General features: G+C 39.4%; 4 non-coding genes across 4 annotated transcripts; all 4 read left to right on the top strand.

The window, feature by feature from the left end:
• Nucleotides 1-11,838: 11,838 nt before the first annotated feature.
• On the top strand, nt 11,839-11,911 carry trnak-uuu (transfer RNA lysine (anticodon UUU)). Its single transcript has one exon. It is a non-coding gene; the product is annotated as a tRNA-Lys (tRNA).
• Nucleotides 11,912-13,614: 1,703 nt separating this feature from the next.
• On the top strand, nt 13,615-13,687 carry trnak-uuu (transfer RNA lysine (anticodon UUU)). The gene has a single exon. It is a non-coding gene; the product is annotated as a tRNA-Lys (tRNA).
• Nucleotides 13,688-15,418: 1,731 nt separating this feature from the next.
• On the top strand, nt 15,419-15,491 carry trnak-uuu (transfer RNA lysine (anticodon UUU)). Its single transcript has one exon. It is a non-coding gene; the product is annotated as a tRNA-Lys (tRNA).
• Nucleotides 15,492-17,222: 1,731 nt separating this feature from the next.
• Nucleotides 17,223-17,295, top strand: trnak-uuu (transfer RNA lysine (anticodon UUU)). Its single transcript has one exon. It is a non-coding gene; the product is annotated as a tRNA-Lys (tRNA).
• Nucleotides 17,296-20,402: the final 3,107 nt, after the last annotated feature.

The following is a 20,402-nucleotide window of genomic DNA, read 5'->3' on the forward strand; positions in this document are numbered from 1 at the left end:
GGAATCTATGATAGTAAATTGTATGAATATAACAGAAGAACCTCCAGTTGTATTTTAAATGTCGTTATTTAACGTCTACGGAAATTATTTTTTTAATATTGGTCGTATTGCACAGATGTGTTCAATAATGGTAATGCTCTGATCGCCCTCTCTGCTCCGTGCAGTAACTGCAGATAATTAGTGACTGAACACGGCGCTGCTACATTTTCCAGTGTAAAGTGGAAATATTTTAGCCCGTATTATCCGCACGCGCTGAAAACCGATACTGCCGATCTGTCAATAATCCTCTTTAGAGATCGCACGCCTGCCCTGGAGAATGGCCTCTGCAGGTGGAGAATTCCACTTTCTGCAGAATCTCTGCCCACTGATAACATTTATAAATCTTATGCCTGGTAAAGGTAGGTGTGAGGGCTTCTTTTACCAGCATAAGACTTTCATTTTTCTTTTTAAAAAGGTTATTTGCTCATTTATATTTTAAAAATGCTTTCAGAAAAGCTAAGTTTATTTTTAGCCCCTTAAAAAAGTAATTATTTTTTTCAAGCTTTTAATATATTTAATTTAATGTAATTTGAACTAATTAAGTACGTGAATTAACTTTTTTAACATTTTAGTTTTTTTGATTGATCACCATTCAAAATTTTGAAAGGTCTAAGCTGAGAGGCCGGGCAAAACTGTGAAGGGTGATTCCCTCCTTCGATTGGTTCCATTGATCCCAAGGACGCTTGCAAACTGCCTGCATTTCAGGGATACCAGGTCCTCTGCGCACGTGCACCAGGTGAAGCACAGGAGTGGAAGTTTCTGGAGCTCCAGAACCCACAGGTAAGGGCGTAATATTTTTTCCAGATTGGGAGCATCCAAACTTAGGAAGCCTCTGATAGAAAAATCAGGGCCAATTGTGCAACAAGAAAGATTGCTAAACTGCGTTTTTGAAGAATTACTTATGACTGTTGAATCGAACCATATAGCTGACTTGAGTCATGCTCTTTCTGAAAAATTGCAGTCGTGTAAATGGTGTGTCATAAATCGCAACTTCTACAAGAAGTAACTCAGGAAGTACTACTGAACGGCCAGCTGAGGGCGCCGCCCGAGGAGTATAAATATTCAGGCGTGGTCCCAACGTGGCCAGAGACATTCTGGAAACAGGAAGCTAGTGGCTACTAACTAGACCTCCATGTTTTGTTACAAGTCGATTAAAGCCTTGCATTATTTACAACCAAGTGCATAGTGAGTCTTTATTACGTCAATTTAATCGACTTGTTATCGTCTCCAAGCCTTGGGTGATTCGGCACAGCCAGCTGCAAGTCGAACTGCAGAAAGGGACCTGGGCAAGAAACTGATCCATCATGGAAAAACTCCTTAGACCCACTCGTCTTGACTTGGATGCGAATGCACCTGCGGCAGCGAAGGTATGGAAGCATTCATTTCGTACCTTTAGCAACTTTCTTGAAGAATGTGGGGCAGGTGCCTCTAATAAGTTATGAATACTTATTAACTACGTATCCCCTCATGTGTATGATTATATTGAGGACTGTATAGACTACGACACTGCTATCGAAATTTTACATCAGGTGTTTTTCAAGTCCCTGAATGAAATCTTTGCTGGACACCTATTGGCCACAAATCGGCATCAGCCTGGGGAAGCATTCGAAGAATTCCTCCAGAAACTTCGCAGGCTCAGCAAAGATTGTAACCTTAATGCGGTACAGCTGAACAGTATCAACAGGAACTAATCAGCGATTCCTTTATCAACGGGATTGTGTCCCCTTTTATACATCAGCGCCTGCTGGAAAATAAAACCCTCAATTTACGGGCTGTTTATGACCAGGCGTGTTCCCTGGACTTGGACAAGAAGAATGCAGGCACTTATATCCCACCACATGGACGGGTGGCGGCTATCACCCTCAATAATTCTTTCGATAGGTCTCGTGTTGATGCCCCAGCTGATGATGACTCTACTCTAACGGACGACGACCCTACCCTAGAGGCCTTTGCTGATGATGACCCCGCCCTAGCAGCATCCTGGCAATGAGGAAGAAAGTGTTTCTTTTGTGGGGGTGTATTCCATTACAGAAAATTTTGCCCGGCTCGTAATGCGACCTGCAATCATTGCAGCAAGAAAGGACACTTTTCCAAGATATGCCAATCACGGGCCTCTGCTAACAAGAAAGGCCGATCCTCTAAAGTACACCGGTCGAGAGCTCCTGTTAGCTTCACAGCTGCTATCTATGGAGATGCTCCTCCCCCAAGAACCACTGCTAAGGCTACAGCTGCCGAAGGAAAAATTACCCCTCCTCCAATCACAGCTGTTCTTCCCCAAAGTTTGTCCCATGCAGCTACGAAGGTTTCAGTAAATGGGCAGACTCTAAGCGTGCTAATCGACTCCTGCAGCTCTGACAGCTTCATTAGTAAGCGGGCTGTAAGTAGGTTAAAACTTTGCATTTATCTCTCGGATAATGGCTCTGACGACTCTGACCACCAATTCTTCTGGCTTCTGTCTTGTCAACCTCATTCTCTATGGTCACACGTCTACCTCCACCTGGCTTGGAGTACTCAAAAACTTATGTAGCGATGGGCTTCTGGGACAGGTGTTCCAGAAGCAGCACAAAAGAATCACTTTTGAATTTGGAGGGTCGAAGTCGGAGCTTACCATTTCTAAAGTGCCGTTTTTGCGCTCTCGGCGGCCTTACTCGGTGAGCCCTCCCTGTTTGCCAATCTCTCCCCCCGCTGTAAACCCATAGCCACCAAATCGCGGCAATTTACCCAAGACCACCGAGCATTTATCGAGGCAGATATCTCTCGCCTTTTAGCTGACGGTATTATCGAGCCATGTTCAACCCCCTGGCGGGCTCAAGTCATCATTGTGAAAAACCCTTGAAAACAACATAAGACACGTCTGTGTATTGATTATTCACAGAGTAGTAATCAATATATCGGTTTGGATGCCAACCCGATACAACGCATAGATGTCATGGTCAACAACCTTGCCAAATACAAGGTATTTTCAACCTTCGATTTAAAGAGCGTGCACCATCAGGTACCACTGAAAGACTCTGACAAAAAGTATATGGCCTTTGAGGGCACTGGTCGGCTTTATCAGTTTTGCTGCCTTCCATCTGGGGTCACCAATGCGTTGGCCATCTTCCAACGGGCCATGGATGGCCTAGTCCGGCAAGTGAACTTGACATATACCTTTCCATATTTAGACAATATCACTATTGCCGGCCATGATGAAAAGGAGCATGACGCCAATCTTCAGAGATTTTTTGACGTTCTCTATCGTCACCACTTAACATTAACCGAATCCAAATCAGTGAAATCGGTGCCATCAGTGAACATTCTCGGCTACTGGGTGGGCAACAGTGTTATTAAACCGGACCCAGAGCGACTTCATCCACTTCAGGAGCTCCCTCCCCCTACGAATCTCGGCTCTCTTCGTCAGGCACTTGGCATGTTTGCTTATGATGCAAAGTGGATAGCTCACTTCTCCGATAAGATACAGCCCCTGCTTCATGCGAAGTCTTTTCCACTAGAAGCAACGTCTATTTCTGCCTTCAACCTCCTCAAACGACAGCTGGAGAAAGCCACGCCTCACTCCATTGACGAAAACCTTCCTTTTGTGGTCGAATGCAATGCATCGGAGGTGGCGATCTCGGCTACCTTGAATCAAGGTGGTCGGCCCATGGCATTCCTATCCAGAACCATACAGGGTAGCGAACTACATTACCCACCCGTCGAGAAGGAGGCTACAGCCATCATCGAGGCTGTAAGCCACTGGAGTCATTTTTTTGCTCGGCGTCATTTCACGCTCGTAACTGGCCAGCGTTCCGTGGCCTTCATGTTGGATAACCAGAAGTGCACAAAAATTTAAAATAATAAAATTCAACTCTGGAGGATGGAGCTGGCCGCCTTTGAATATATTATCCTTTACCGACCCGGCAAATAAAATTTGCCCCTGATACCTTCACACGGGCATTTTGCTCTTCAATATCAACGTCGACTCTGGTGGATCTGCATATGGACTAATGCCATCCTGGCGTTACTCTTATCTTGCACTTTGTGCGCTCCAAAAATCTATCATTTTCAACGGAAGACATAAAGAAAACTTGCTCCTCCTGTAGGATTTGTGCAGAATTGAAACCACAATTCTTCTGCCCATCAGATGACTTGCTCATACATGCAATGCAGTCTATGCACAGGCTCAGCATAGACTTTAAAGGGCCATTGCCTTCGTCGACGCAGAACACCTACCTACTTACAATGGTAGACGAGCATTCACACTTTCCCTCTGCCTTCCCTGTCCTAATATGCTTACCTCTACGGTAATTAAACGCCTCGATCAGGTCTTTTCCCTTTGCTGGATGGCCAATTTTTTCCAAATGGATTGGGGTCCCTCCTTTATGTCGAGTGAACTTAAAAGGTATCTCTCCCAATGGGGAATCATCTTGAGTAAGATGACACCATCTCACCCAATCGACAATGGACAGGTTGAAAGCTACAATGCCATTATCTTGAATGGTGTCTGCCTGGCGCTGAGGTCACGCAACCTACCAGACCAGCAGTGGGAAACTGTGCCGCTGACGTGTTACACTCTATCAGGTCTCTCCTCTCCAACTCCACTAATTTCACACCTCATGAGCGATTCTTCAAGTTCTGGCATCGCTCTACACATGGGACATCTCTACCATCATGGCTGGTGGCTCCAGCCCCGTGCTACTCCAGAGGTTTGTCCGGTCGGCCATGAATGAACCTCTCGTTGACGAGGTGGAGTTAACGGAGGTAAACCCAACATATGCACACGTGCAGTACCCTGATGGCCGGGAGTCCATTGCCTCGCTCAGAGATCTGGCTCCATGCCCAACTGGTCACACAGGCCCGAATGATGTAGGATCCCATGACGATGATGTCAACACTCCGCACCCCTATGAAGATGATGCCCTACCTGGGACATCGAGGGATCTGCTGGCAGTGCTACCGGATCAACTCAGGGAGCTGAACACTCCCCGTAGGATGGCCACACGAAATGAGGACGCCGGACAATCTCCGGCTACGACCCAGGATGAGGCCAGCTCCATGCCTGTGAGGACCCGCACCCAGATTCATGATATTCCCAGGCCTCCACAGGACGATCAAGACAACGTGGACTCTACCGACTTACCGGTACGGGCCAAGCGACCCAGGGCCCAGGACACAGTCCGGGGAGATGTGCCCTCTGGTCACAAGCAGAAAGCTAAATGACTACGGCTATTTTTGGTCTGCCTAGTCTGTTAAAGGAAGAGTGGACTTCCAAACCTTTTAGGGAGGAAGAATTTCATAAATTGAAATTTCCACAGGGAAGTACTACTGAACGGCCAGCTGAGGGCGCCGCCCGAGGAGTATAAATACTAGGGCGTGGGCCCAGCTTGGCCAGAGACAGTCTAGAAACAGGAAGCTAGTGGCTACTAACTAGACCTCCATGTTCTGTTACAAGTCGATTAAAGCCTTGCTTTATGTACAACCAAGTGCGTAGTGAGTCTTTATTAATCACAGGGTACTGAATTTGGATTATCAGCCATGATCGCATTGAATGGCAGAGTAGGCTCGAGGGGCCGAATGGCCTACTCCTGCTCCTATCTTCTACGTTTCTATGTTTCTTTGTTTATCGTTTTGCCTTCTGATCGTTATTTGCAATGCAATAGGACATTGCAATTGCACCTCACTTTGCATTGTAGCAGTCATTTGCAATGCAATTGCACATTGTAATTGAATATCCCTGAAACATAATCGCCATTTGCAATGCAATATAACATTGCAGTGGAATATCACTTTGCAGTATAATAGTAATTTGCCATGCAATAGCACATTTCAATGGAATATCACTCTGCAATATAATTCATTTGCAAGGCAATAGTACATTGCAATGGAATATCAATTTGCAATATAATTGACATTTGCAATGCAATAGAACATTGCAATGGAGTATCACTTTGCAATACATTCTACATTTGCAATGCAATAGAACTTAGCAATGGAATATCGCTTTGTAATATGATCGTCATTTGCAATGCAATAGAACATTGTAATGGATTGTCTCTGCAATATAACCGGCACTTGCAATGCAATAAACGTTGCAATGGAATATCAGTTTGCAATATAAAAGTCATTTGCAATGCAATCAAACATTGCAATGGAATATAACTTTGCATTATAATAGTCATTGCAATGCAATGGAACATTGCAATGGAATATAACTTAGCTCAATAATAGCAATTTGCAATGTAATAGACAATTGCAATGGAATATAGCTTTGCCTTCTGATGGTCATTGCAATGCTATAGGACTTTGCAATTGAACCTAATTTTGCACTGTAGCAGTCATTTGCAATGCAATTGCACATTACAATGGAATATCACTTTGCAATATAATAGTAATTTACATAGCAATAGCAGATTGCAATGGGATATCACTTTGCAATATGATAATCATTTGCAATGCAATAGAACATTTCAATGATGTATCACTTTGCAATATAACCGTAATTTGCAATGCAATATAACTTTGGAATTAATTATCACTTTGCAATATAATAGTCATGGCAATGCAATGGAACATTGCAACGGAATATTATTTTGTAATATAATAATAATTGCAATGCAATGGAACATTGCACTCGATTATCAGTTTGCATATTAATCGTCATTTGCAATGCAACAGAATATTGCAATGGAATATCGCTTTGTAATAAGATCATGATTTCCAATGCAATAGAACATTGCAATGGAATATTGCTTTTGGATATGATCGTCATTTGCAATTCAGTAGAAAATTGCAAAGGATTATCACTTTGCAATATAATCGTCATTTGCAATGCAATAGCACTTTACAATGTAATGTCACTTTGCAATATAATAGTCATTTGCAATGAAATATGACATTGCAATGGACTATTAACTTGCAATGTAACAGTCACTTGCTACACAATATCACATTGCAATATAATATCACTTTGCAATATGATCGTCATTTGTAATGCCGTAGAATTTTGCAATGGAATAGCGCGTTGCAAAATAATAGTAATTTGCAATGCAATAGCACATTGCAAATTAGTATCACTTTGCAATATAATTGTCATTTGCAATGCAATCAAATATAGCAATGTAATATAACTTTGAAATGGAATAGTGATTGCAATGCAATGATCATTGCAATGGAATATCAGTTTGCAATACAATAGTCCTTTGCAATGTAATAGAAAATTACAAATCAATGTCGCTCTGACTTCTGACCATCGTTTGCAATGCAGTAGAATATTGCAATGGAATATCACTTTGCAATATAATTGTCATTTGCACTGCAATAGCACATTGAAATGGAATATCACTTTGCAATATAATAGTCATTTGCAAAGCAACATGACATTGCAATGGACTAGTAACTTGCAATATAATAGTCATTTGCAAAACAATATCACATGGCAGTATAATATCGCTTTTATAATATGATCGTCATTTGCAATTTAGTAGAACATTGCAATTGATTAGTGCATTGCAAAATAATAGTAATTTGCAATGCAATAGCACCTTGCAATGGAGTATCACTTTACAATATAATTGTCATTTGAAATGCAACAGAAGATTGCAATGGAAATATAACGTTGTAATATATTTGTCCTTTTACACTGCAATAGAACATTGCAATGGAATATCACTTTGCAATATAATCCTCATTTGTAATGTAATCAAACATAGCAATGGAATATAACTTTGCAATATATTAGACATTGCAATGCAATGGAACATTGCAATGGCATTTCAGTTTGCAATATAATAGTCCTTTGCAATGTAATAGAAAATCACAATTTAATTTCGGTTTGACTTCTGATCATCATTTGCAATGCAATAGGTCTTTGCAATTGCACCTCACTTTGCATTGTAGCAGTCATTTGCAATGCAATTGCACATTGCAATGGAATATCACTGCAATATAATCGTCATTTGCAGTGCAGTAGAACATTGCAGTGGAATATCAATTTGCAATATTACAGTAATTTACAATGCAATGTCACATTGCAATGGGATATAACTTTGCAATATAATTGACATTTGCAATGCAATAGCACATTACACTGGAGTATCACTTTGCAATATACTCTTCATTTGCAATGCAATAGAGGTAAGAAATGAAGTATCACTTTGCAATATAATAGTCATCACAATGCAATGGAACATTGCAAAGGAATATTACTTTGCAATATAATAGTCATTTGCAATGTAATACAAAATTACAATTTAATATCCCTTTGACTTCTGGGCATCATTTGCAATGCAACAGGACCTTGTATTTCAACCTCACTTTGCATTGTAGCAGTCATTTGCAATGCAATTGCACATTGCAATGGCATATCACTGCAATATAATCGTCATTTGCAATGCAATAGAACATTGCAGTGGAATATCAATTTCCAATACAACATTAATTTACAATGCAATGGCACATTGCAATGGAATATCACTTTGCAATATAATTTACATTTGCAATGCAATAAAACATTGCACTGGAGTATGACTTTGCAATATATTCTTCATTTATAATGCAATAGAAGTTTGGAATGCAGTATCACTTTGCAATATAATAGTCATTGCAATTCAATGGAACATTGCAATGGAATCTTACTTTGCAATATAATACTCATTGCAATGCATTGGAACATTGTACTGGAATATCAGTTTGAAATATAATAGTCATTTGCAATACAGTATAACATTGCAATTGAATATAACTTCACCATATAATCATCATTTGCAATACAATAGCACGATGCAAAAGAATATCACGTTGCAATATAATAGTGATTTGCAATGCAATATGACATTGCAATGGACGAGTAACTTGCAATATAATAGTCATTTGCAAAACAATATCACATGGCAATATAACATTGCCTTGCAATATGATTGTCATTTGCAATGCAGTAGAACATTGCAATTGATTAGCGTGTTGCAAAATAATAGTAATTTGCAATACAACAGCTCATTGCAATGGAGTATCACTTTAAAATATAATTGTCATTTGAAATGCAACCAAACATTGCAATGGAAATATAACTTGCGATATAATATTCATTTTCAATGCAATATGACGTTGCAGTGGAACTTCCTTTTGCAACATAGTATTCATTTGCAATGCCACAGAATATTGGAATTGATTATCACTGCAATATAATTGTCATTTGCACTTCAATAGAACATTGCAATGGAATAACACATTGCAATAAAATAGTCATTGCAATGGAATATCAGTTTGCAATATAATAGTCATTTGCAATGTAATAGAAAATTAAAATTTAATAGCGCTTTGACTTCTGTTCGTGATTTGCAATGCAATAGGACTATGCAATTGAACCTCACTTTGCATTGTAACAGTCATTTGCAATGCAATAGAACATTGCAGTGGAATATCAATTTCCAATGTAACATTAATTTAAAATGCAATGGCACATTGCAATGGAATAGCACTTTGCAATATAATTGACATTTGCAATGCAATAGAACATTGAACTTGAGTAGCATTTTGCAATATACTCTTCATTTGCAATGCAATAGATGTTTGGAATGGAGTATCACTTTGCAATATAATAGTCATTGAAATACAATGGAACATTGCAATGGAATATTACTTTGCAATATAATAGTCATTGCAATACAATGGAACATTGCACTGGAATATCAGTTTGAAATTTAATAGTCATTTGCAATGCAATAGCACATTGCATTGGAATATCACTTTGCAATATAATAAAGATTTGCAGTGCAATATGACATTGCAATGGACTAGTAACTTGCAATATAATTGGCATTTGCAAAAGAATATCACATGGCAACATAATATCGCTTTGCAATATGGTAGTCATTTGCAATGCTTTAGAACATTGCAATTGATTAGCGCGTTGCAAAATAATAGTAATTTTCAATGAACAGCACATTGCAATGGAGTATCACTTTACAATATAATTGTCATTTGAAATGCAACAGAACATTGCAATGGAAATATAACTTGAAATATTACATTCATTTGCAATGCAATAGGACGTTGCAGTGGAATATCCCTTTGCCACATTGCAGTCATTTGCAAAGCAATAGAAAATTGTAATGGATTATCACTGAAATATCATCGTCATTTGCAACACAATAGAATATTGCAATGGAATATCACTTTGCAACATAATAGTCATAGCAATGCAATGGAATTTTGCTATATAATATCAGTTTGTAAGATAATAGTCATTTTCAATGCAATAGAGCATTGCAATGGAATATTATTTTGCAACATAACATTTATTGCAATGCAATGAAACATTGCATTGGAATATTAATTTGCAATGGAATAGTAATTTGCAATGCAACAGAACATTGCAATGGAATAAGACATTCCAATGGAATATCACTTTGCAACTTAATGTTCATTGGCAATGTAACAGAACATTGCAATGGAATAGCACTTCAATATAATCGTCATTTGCAATGCAATAGAGCATTGGAATGGAATATCACTTTGCAATATAATGGTTATTTGCAATCCAATATGACATTGCAATGGTCTTTTAACTTGAAATAAATTAATCATTTGCAGAACAAAATCACATTGCAATATAATATCGCTTTGCAACATCATCGTCATTTGCAATGCAGAACATTGCAAAGGATTATCATGTTGCAAAATATCAGTAATCTGCAATGCCGTAGCACATTGCAATGGAGTATCACTTTACAATATAATTGTCATTTGAAGTGCAATAGAAGATTGCAATGGAATTTTAACTTGCAATATTATGTTAATTTGCAATGCAATACGGCGTTGCAATGGAATATCACTTTGCAACAAAGTTGTCATTTGTAATGCAACAGAACATTGTAATGGATTATCCCTGCAATATAATCATCATTTGCAATGCAATAGAGCATTGCAATGGAAAGCACTTTGCCAAACAATCGTCATTTGCAATGCAAACAAACATTGTAATGAAATATAACTTTGCAATAGAATAGTCATTGCAATACAATGGAGCATTGCAATGGAATATCACTTTGCTATATAATAGTCAATGCAATGCAATAGAATATTGCAGTGAAATATCACTGCAATATAATAGTAATTCGCAATGCAATAGCACATTGCAATGGAATATCAACTTGCAATATGATAATCATTTGCAATTCAATAGCACATTGCAATGGAATATCACTTTTCCATATAATTAAAATGCAATACAATAGCACATTGCAATGGACTTTATCAAATGTCTTTTGCTCCATGCTAATAATAATTTGTGAACTGGGACTCATAAACCTCTTTGCTCCTCAACAGTAAATAGCTTCCCATTATTTAGAAAATACTCAGAACTATCTCACTTTGTTCCAAAGTGGCTGGTGTCAAACTTGCGTACATTGAACTCGATTTGCCTTTGTTTTGCCGGCTTAATGTGTCTGTCTCTGTCCGTTTGGTTACCTCCATTTCCCAACTGCACTACAAGCGGACCGTCTAACTTAGTGCGATCTTCAAAATATAATCTACAGTGCTCCATTGCTCCAACCAAGTCAGTCATAAATACGGTGAACAGTTGATGATCTAAGACAGATATCTGGGGGACGACACTTGTCACATCTGACTCCGCTGCTAACGAGTATGTCTTTTGTGGGTGGGTTAATATTTCTGAAGTGATGGTGGTCTGAGGCAGTCAATCATGAATTTGTGGGAAAAGTGTGCTGTGCAGGCTGGATTATGGACAAGTAAATTGAATTTGTCGGAGATGCAATGATGCACTGCAGCCAATGAAAGTACTATTGTGAGCTTGGAATTGCAAGAGCCCCGATAGCTCAGTCGGTAAAGCATCAGACTTTTAATCTGAGGGTCCAGGGTTCAAGTCCCTGTTTGGGCGCTGCTATTAAATCGCAATACTCAACTTTACATTCGTACTTTGATCATTTAACAAAGAAAATAACAACAGGAGCAGGCCATTTCATGCCTGGAGCCTTTCTGCCATTAATCATCGATCGATATCCGTTTGCGTTCCTTTGCTCCAGATCCCTTAATACCTTTGGTTAACAAACATCTCTCAATCTCAAGTTGACAATTGGCCCAGCTTTATTTGCTGTTTGCGGAAGTGTTTCACAAACTTCTCTCCTGAAACGCTTGGATCTAATGTTGAGGCTATGGCCCCTTCTCCCAGATGGGTCAATCATCAGAAATAGCTTTTCGCTATCTACACTAGCATTTCCTCTTAATATCGTGAATACTTCAATCAAATCACCACTTAAGCTTCTAAATTCCAGGAAAAAAACCCGTGTTTGTGCAATATTCCGTTGTAATTTCTCCCTTGGACTCTATGTCTCCTTCACTTTTTAAGCCTAATAATACATTCCCAAGCTGTGATGCCGAGAATTGAACACAGTACCGCAGCTGTGGCCTAACCAGTGCTTTGTATAGCTGTGGCATCATTTCACCCTCTTATATTGTAATCCTACAGATATAAGTATCACTTTTCAATTAGCTTTTTGATTCATTTCTGTACCTGTCCATGACCATTTAATGATATATGTACAGGGACACAAGTCTATTTGAATATCAACTGTTTCCAGCTTAACATTATAAGGAGTGTATTCTAAATACTCCTATAAAGATCGGTAGTGGATCACGTCACACTTGCTAATATTTAAATCAATTTGCCAGAAAATTACACATTCACTTAATCTATGAATATCTGGTCAAAAGTCTTGTTTCCATCTCAACTGATTATAATGCCGCCTATCTTTTTTGTCATCCTCAAACTTGGATGTGTGGCTCTCAATCACATCCACTAAGTCGTTAATGAAATCGGTGATTAGTTGAGTTCCCAAAAGTGATCAATCAGAGACACCACTCGTCATAATCTGCCAATTAGTGTACCTGATCATCATCTGCAAACTTTGTCTCCTGCCGTGCCACCAATTTCCTAACCAGGTTAATAATTTGCCTTCAATTACATGCGTTTCAAATTTGGCCCAATGTCCCATATGCGGGACTTTTTCAAATGTCTTTGCTTCATGTCTACAAGCAAATAATAATTTGTGAACTGGGACTCATAAACCTCTTTGCTCCTCAACAGTTAATAGCTTCCCATTATTTAGAAAATACTCAGAACTATATTACTTTGTTCCAAAGTGGCTGGTGTCACACTTGCGTACATTGAACTCGATTTGCCTTTGTTTTGCCGGCTTACTGTGTCTGTCTCTGTCCCTTTGGTTACCTCCATTTCCCAACTGCACTACAAGCGGACCGTCTAACTTAGTGCGATCTTCAAAATATGATGTACAGTGCTCCATTGCTCCATCCAACTCAGTCATAAATACGGTGAACAGTTGATGATCTAATACAGATATCTGGGGGACGGCACTTGTCACATCTGACTCCGCTGCTAACGAGCGTGTCTTTTGTGGGTGGCTTAATATTTCTGAAGTGATGGTGGTCTGAGGCAGTCAATCCGGATTTGTGGGGGAAATGTGCTGCACAGGTTGTATTATGGACAAGTAAATTGAATTTGTCGGAGATGCAATGATGCACTGCAGCCAATGAAAGTACTTTTGTGAGCTTGGCTTTGCAAGAGCCCGGATAGCTCAATCGGTAGAGCATCAGACTTTTAATCTGAGGGTCCAGGGTTCAAGTCCCTGTTCGGGCGCTGCTTTTAAATCGCGAGACTCAACTTTACATTCGCACTTTGATCATTTAACAAGGAAAATAACAACAGCAGCTAGGCCATTTCATGCCTGGAGCCTTTCTGCCATTTAATTAAATCATCGATCGATATCCGTTTGCAATCCTTTGCTCCAGATCCCTTAATACCTTTGGTTAACAAACATCTCTCAATCACAAGTTTAAAATTGACAATTGGCCCAGCTTTAATTGCTGTTTGCGGAAGTGTGTTACACATTTCTGTCACACAAACTTCTATCCTGAAACGCTTGGATCTAATGTTGAGGCTATGGCCCCTTCTCCCAGATGGGTCAATCATCAGAAATAGCTTCTCGCTATCTACACTAGCATTTCCCCTTAATATCGTGAATACTTCAATCAAATCACCACTTAAGCTTTAAATTCCAGGAAAAAAAACCGAGTTTGTGCAATATCCCGTTGTAATTTGTCCCTTGGACTCTATGTCTCCTTCACTTTTTAAGCCTAATAATACATTCCCAAGCTGTGATGCCGAGAATTGAACACAGTACCGCAGCTGTGGCCTAACCAGTGCTTTGTATAGCTGTGGCATCATTTCACCCTCTTATATTGTAATCCTACAGATATAAGTATCACTTTTCAATTAGCTTTTTGATTCATTTCTGTACCTGTCCATGACCATTTAATGATATATGTACAGGGACACAAGTCTATTTGAATATCAACTGTTTCCAGCTTAACATTATAAGGAGTGTATTCTAAATACTCCTATAAAGATCGGTAGTGGATCACGTCACACTTGCTAATATTTAAATCAATTTGCCAGAAAATTACACATTCACTTAATCTATGAATATCTGGTCAAAAGTCTTGTTTCCATCTCAACTGATTATAATGCCGCCTATCTTTTTTGTCATCCTCAAACTTGGATGTGTGGCTCTCAATCACATCCACTAAGTCGTTAATGAAATCGGTGATTAGTTGAGTTCCCAAAAGTGATCAATCAGAGACACCACTCGTCATAATCTGCCAATTAGTGTACCTGATCATCATCTGCAAACTTTGTCTCCTGCCGTGCCACCAATTTCCTAACCAGGTTAATAATTTGCCTTCAATTACATGCGTTTCAAATTTGGCCCAATGTCCCATATGCGGGACTTTTTCAAATGTCTTTGCTTCATGTCTACAAGCAAATAATAATTTGTGAACTGGGACTCATAAACCTCTTTGCTCCTCAACAGTTAATAGCTTCCCATTATTTAGAAAATACTCAGAACTATATTACTTTGTTCCAAAGTGGCTGGTGTCACACTTGCGTACATTGAACTCGATTTGCCTTTGTTTTGCCGGCTTACTGTGTCTGTCTCTGTCCCTTTGGTTACCTCCATTTCCCAACTGCACTACAAGCGGACCGTCTAACTTAGTGCGATCTTCAAAATATGATGTACAGTGCTCCATTGCTCCATCCAACTCAGTCATAAATACGGTGAACAGTTGATGATCTAATACAGATATCTGGGGGACGGCACTTGTCACATCTGACTCCGCTGCTAACGAGCGTGTCTTTTGTGGGTGGCTTAATATTTCTGAAGTGATGGTGGTCTGAGGCAGTCAATCCGGATTTGTGGGGGAAATGTGCTGCACAGGTTGTATTATGGACAAGTAAATTGAATTTGTCGGAGATGCAATGATGCACTGCAGCCAATGAAAGTACTTTTGTGAGCTTGGCTTTGCAAGAGCCCGGATAGCTCAATCGGTAGAGCATCAGACTTTTAATCTGAGGGTCCAGGGTTCAAGTCCCTGTTCGGGCGCTGCTTTTAAATCGCGAGACTCAACTTTACATTCGCACTTTGATCATTTAACAAAGAAAATAACAACAGCAGCTAGGCCATTTCATGCCTGGAGCCTTTCTGCCATTTAATTAAATCATCGATCGATATCCGTTTGCAATCCTTTGCTCCAGATCCCTTAATACCTTTGGTTAACAAACATCTCTCAATCACAAGTTTAAAATTGACAATTGGCCCAGCTTTAATTGCTGTTTGCGGAAGTGTGTTACAAATTTCTGTCATACAAACTTCTATCCTGAAACGCTTGGATCTAATGTTGAGGCTATGGCCCCTTCTCCCAGATGGGTCAATCATCAGAAATAGCTTCTCGCTATCTACACTAGCATTTCCCCTTAATATCGTGAATACTTCAATCAAATCACCACTTAAGCTTTAAATTCCAGGAAAAAAAACCGAGTTTGTGCAATATCCCGTTGTAATTTGTCCCTTGGACTCTATGTCTCCTTCACTTTTTAAGCCTAATAATACATTCCCAAGCTGTGATGCCGAGAATTGAACACAGTACCGCAGCTGTGGCCTAACCAGTGCTTTGTATAGCTGTGGCATCATTTCACCCTCTTATATTGTAATCCTACAGATATAAGTATCACTTTTCAATTAGCTTTTTGATTCATTTCTGTACCTGTCCATGACCATTTAATGATATATGTACAGGGACACAAGTCTATTTGAATATCAACTGTTTCCAGCTTAACATTATAAGGAGTGTATTCTAAATACTCCTATAAAGATCGGTAGTGGATCACGTCACACTTGCTAATATTTAAATCAATTTGCCAGAAAATTACACATTCACTTAATCTATGAATATCTGGTCAAATGTCTTGTTTCCATCTCAACTGATTATAATGCCGCCTATCTTTTTTGTCATCCTCAAACTTGGATGTGTGGCTCTCAATCACATCCACTAAGTCGTTAATGAAATCGGTGATTAGTTGAGTTCCCAAAAGTGATCAATCAGAGACACCACTCGTCATAATCTGCCAATTAGTGTACCTGATCATCATCTGCAAACTTTGTCTCCTGCCGTGCCACCAATTTCCTAACCAGGTTAATAATTTGCCTTCAATTACATGCGTTTCAAATTTGGCCCAATGTCCCATATGCGGGACTTTTTCAAATGTCTTTGCTTCATGTCTACAAGCAAATAATAATTTGTGAACTGGGACTCATAAACCTCTTTGCTCCTCAACAGTTAATAGCTTCCCATTATATAGAAAATACTCAGAACTATATTATTTTGTTCCAAAGTGGCTGGTGTCACACTTGCGTACATTGAACTCGATTTGCCTTTGCTTTGCCGGCTTACTGTGTCTGTCTCTGTCCCTTTGGTTACCTCCATTTCCCAACTGCACTACAAGCGGACCGTCTAACTTAGTGCGATCTTCAAAATATGATGTACAGTGCTCCATAGCTCCATCCAACTCAGTCATAAATACGGTGAACAGTTGATGATCTAATACAGATATCTGGGGGACGGCACTTGTCACATCTGACTCCGCTGCTAACGAGCGTGTCTTTTGTGGGTGGCTTAATATTTCTGAAGTGATGGTGGTCTGAGGCAGTCAATCCGGATTTGTGGGGGAAATGTGCTGCACAGGTTGTATTATGGACAAGTAAATTGAATTTGTCGGAGATGCAATGATGCACTGCAGCCAATGAAAGTACTTTTGTGAGCTTGGCTTTGCAAGAGCCCGGATAGCTCAATCGGTAGAGCATCAGACTTTTAATCTGAGGGTCCAGGGTTCAAGTCCCTGTTCGGGCGCTGCTTTTAAATCGCGAGACTCAACTTTACATTCGCACTTTGAACATTTAACAAAGAAAATAACAACAGCAGCAGGCCATTTCATGCCTGGAGCCTTTCTGCCATTTAATTAAATCATCGATCGATATCCGTTTGCAATCCTTTGCTCCAGATCCCTTAATACCTTTGGTTAACAAACATCTCTCAATCACAAGTTTAAAATTGACAATTGGCCCAGCTTCAATTGCTGTTTGCGGAAGTGTGTTACAAATTTCTGTCATACAAACTTCTATCCTGAAACGCTTGGATCTAATGTTGAGGCTATGGCCCCTTCTCCCAGATGGGTCAATCATCAGAAATAGCTTCTCGCTATCTACACTAGCATTTCCTCTTAATATCGTGAATACTTCAATCATATCACCACTTAAGCTTTAAATTCCAGGAAAAAAAACCGAGTTTGTGCAATATCCCGTTGTAATTTGTCCCTTGGACTCTATGTCTCCTTCACTTTTTAAGCCTAATAATACATTCCCAAGCTGTGATGCCGAGAATTGAACACAGTACCGCAGCTGTGGCCTAACCAGTGCTTTGTATAGCTGTGGCATCATTTCACCCTCTTATATTGTAATACTACAGATATAAGTATCATTTTCAATTAGCTTTTTGATTCATTTCTGTACCTGTCCATGACCATTTAATGATATATGTACAGGGACACAAGTCTATTTGAATATCAACTGTTTCCAGCTTAACATTATAATAAGTGTATTCTAAATACTCCTATAAAGATCGTTAGTGGATCACGTCACACTTGCTAATATTTAAATCAATTTGCCAGAAAATTACACATTCACTTAATCTATGAATATCTGGTCAAATGTCTTGTTTCCATCTCAACTGATTATAATGCCGCCTATCTTTTTTGTCATCCTCAAACTTGGATGTGTGGCTCTCAATCACATCCACTAAGTCGTTAATGAAATCGGTGATTAGTTGAGTTCCCAAAAGTGATCAATCAGAGACACCACTCGTCATATTCTGCCAATTAATGTACCTGATTATCATCTGCAAACTTTGTCTCCTGCCGTGCCACCAATTTCCTAACCAGGTTAATAATTTGCCTGCAATTACATGCGTTTCAAATTTAGCCCAATGTCCCATATGCGGGACTTTATCAAATGTCTTTGCTCCTTGTCTGCAAGCTAATAATAATTTGTGAACTGGAACTCATAAACCTCTTTGCTCCTCAACAGTTAATAGCTTCCCATTATTGAGAAAATACTCAGCAATATCTTATTTTGTTCCAAAGTGGCTGGTGTCACACTTGCGTACATTGAACTCGATTTGCCTTTGTTTTGCCGGATTACTGTGTCTGTGTCTATCCATTTGGTTACCTCCATTTCCCAACTGCACTCCGAGCGGACCGTCTAACTTAGTGCGATCTTCAAAATATGATCTACAGTGCTCCATTGCTCCATCCAAGTCAGTCATAAATACGGTGAACAGTTGATGATCTAATACAGATATCTGGGGAACGGCACTTGTCACATCTGACTCCGCTGCTAACGAGCGTGTCTTTTGTGGGTGGGTTAATATTTCTGAAGTGATGCTGGTCTGAGGCAGTCAATCTGTGTTTTGTGGGAGAAATGTGCTGTACAGGTTGGATTATGGACAAGTAAATTGAATTTGTCGGAGATGCAATGATGCACTGCAGCCAATGAACGTACTTTTGTGAGCTTTGAATTGCAAGAGCCCGGATAGCTCAGACTTTTTATCTGAGGGTCCAGGGTTCAAGTCTATGTTCGGGCGCTGCTTTTAAATCGCGATACTCAACTTTACACTCGCACTTTGATCATTTAACAAAGAAGATAACAACAGGAGCAGGCCATTTCATGCCTGGAGTCTTTCTGCCATTTAATTAAATCATCGATCGATATCCGTTTGCATTCCTTTGCTCCAGATCCCTTAATACCTTTGGTTAACAAACACCTCTCAATCTCAAGTTTAAAATTCACAATTAGCCCAGCTTTAATTGCTGTTTGCAGAAGTGTGTTACAAATTTCTGTCACACAAACTTCTCTCCTGAAACGCTTGCATCTAATGTTGAGGCTGTGGCCACTTCACCCAGATGGGTCTATCATCAGAAATAGCTTCTCGCTATCTACACTAGCATTTCCTCTTAATATCGTGAATACTTCAATCTAATCACCACTTAAGCTTTAAATTCCAGGAAAAAAAAACGAGTTTGTGCAATATCCCGTTGTAATTTGTCCCTTGGACTCTATGTCTCCTTCACTTTTTAAGCCTAATAATACATTCCCAAGCTGTGATGCCGAGAATTGAACACAGTACTGCAGCTGTAGCCTCACCAGTGCTTTGTATAGCTGTGGCATCATTTCACCCTCTTATATTGTAATCCTACAGCTATAAGTATCACTTTTCAATTAGCTTTTTGAATCTTTTCTGTCCCTGTCCATGATCATTTAATGATATATGTACAGGGACACAAGTCTATTTGGATCTCAACTGTTTCCAGCTTATCATTATCAGGAGTATATTCTAAATACTCCTTTAAAGATCGGTAGTGGATCACGTCACACTAGCTAATATTTTAATCAATTTGTCAGAAAATTGCACATTCAATTAATCTATGAATATCTGGTCAAATTTCTTGCTTCCATCTCAACTGATTATAATGCCGCCTATCTTTTTTGTCATCCTCAAACTTGGATGTGTGGCTCTCAATCCCATCAAGTAAGTCGTTAATGAAATCGGTGATTAGTTGAGTTCCCAAAAGTGATCAATCAGAGACACCACTCGTCACATTCTGCCAATTAATGTACCTGATCTTCATTTGCAAACTTTGTCTCCTGCCGTGCCACCAATTTCCTAAACAGGTTAATAATTTGCCTTCAATTACATGCGTTTCAAATTTAGCCCAATGTCCCATATGCGGGACTTTATCAAATGTCTTTGCTCCATGTCTACAAGCTAATAATAATTTGTGAACTGGGACTCATAAACCTCTTTGCTCCTCAACAGTTAATAGCTTCCCATTATTTAGAAAATACTCAGAACTATCTTACTTTGTTTCTAAGTGGCTGGTGTCACACTTGCGTACATTGAAC

Source organism: Somniosus microcephalus, unplaced genomic scaffold (genome assembly GCF_052327205.1).
Source record: "Somniosus microcephalus isolate GS21.2 unplaced genomic scaffold, FLI_Smic_1.0 unresolved_chr5, whole genome shotgun sequence".
NCBI classification, from domain to species: Eukaryota; Metazoa; Chordata; class Chondrichthyes; order Squaliformes; family Somniosidae; genus Somniosus; species Somniosus microcephalus.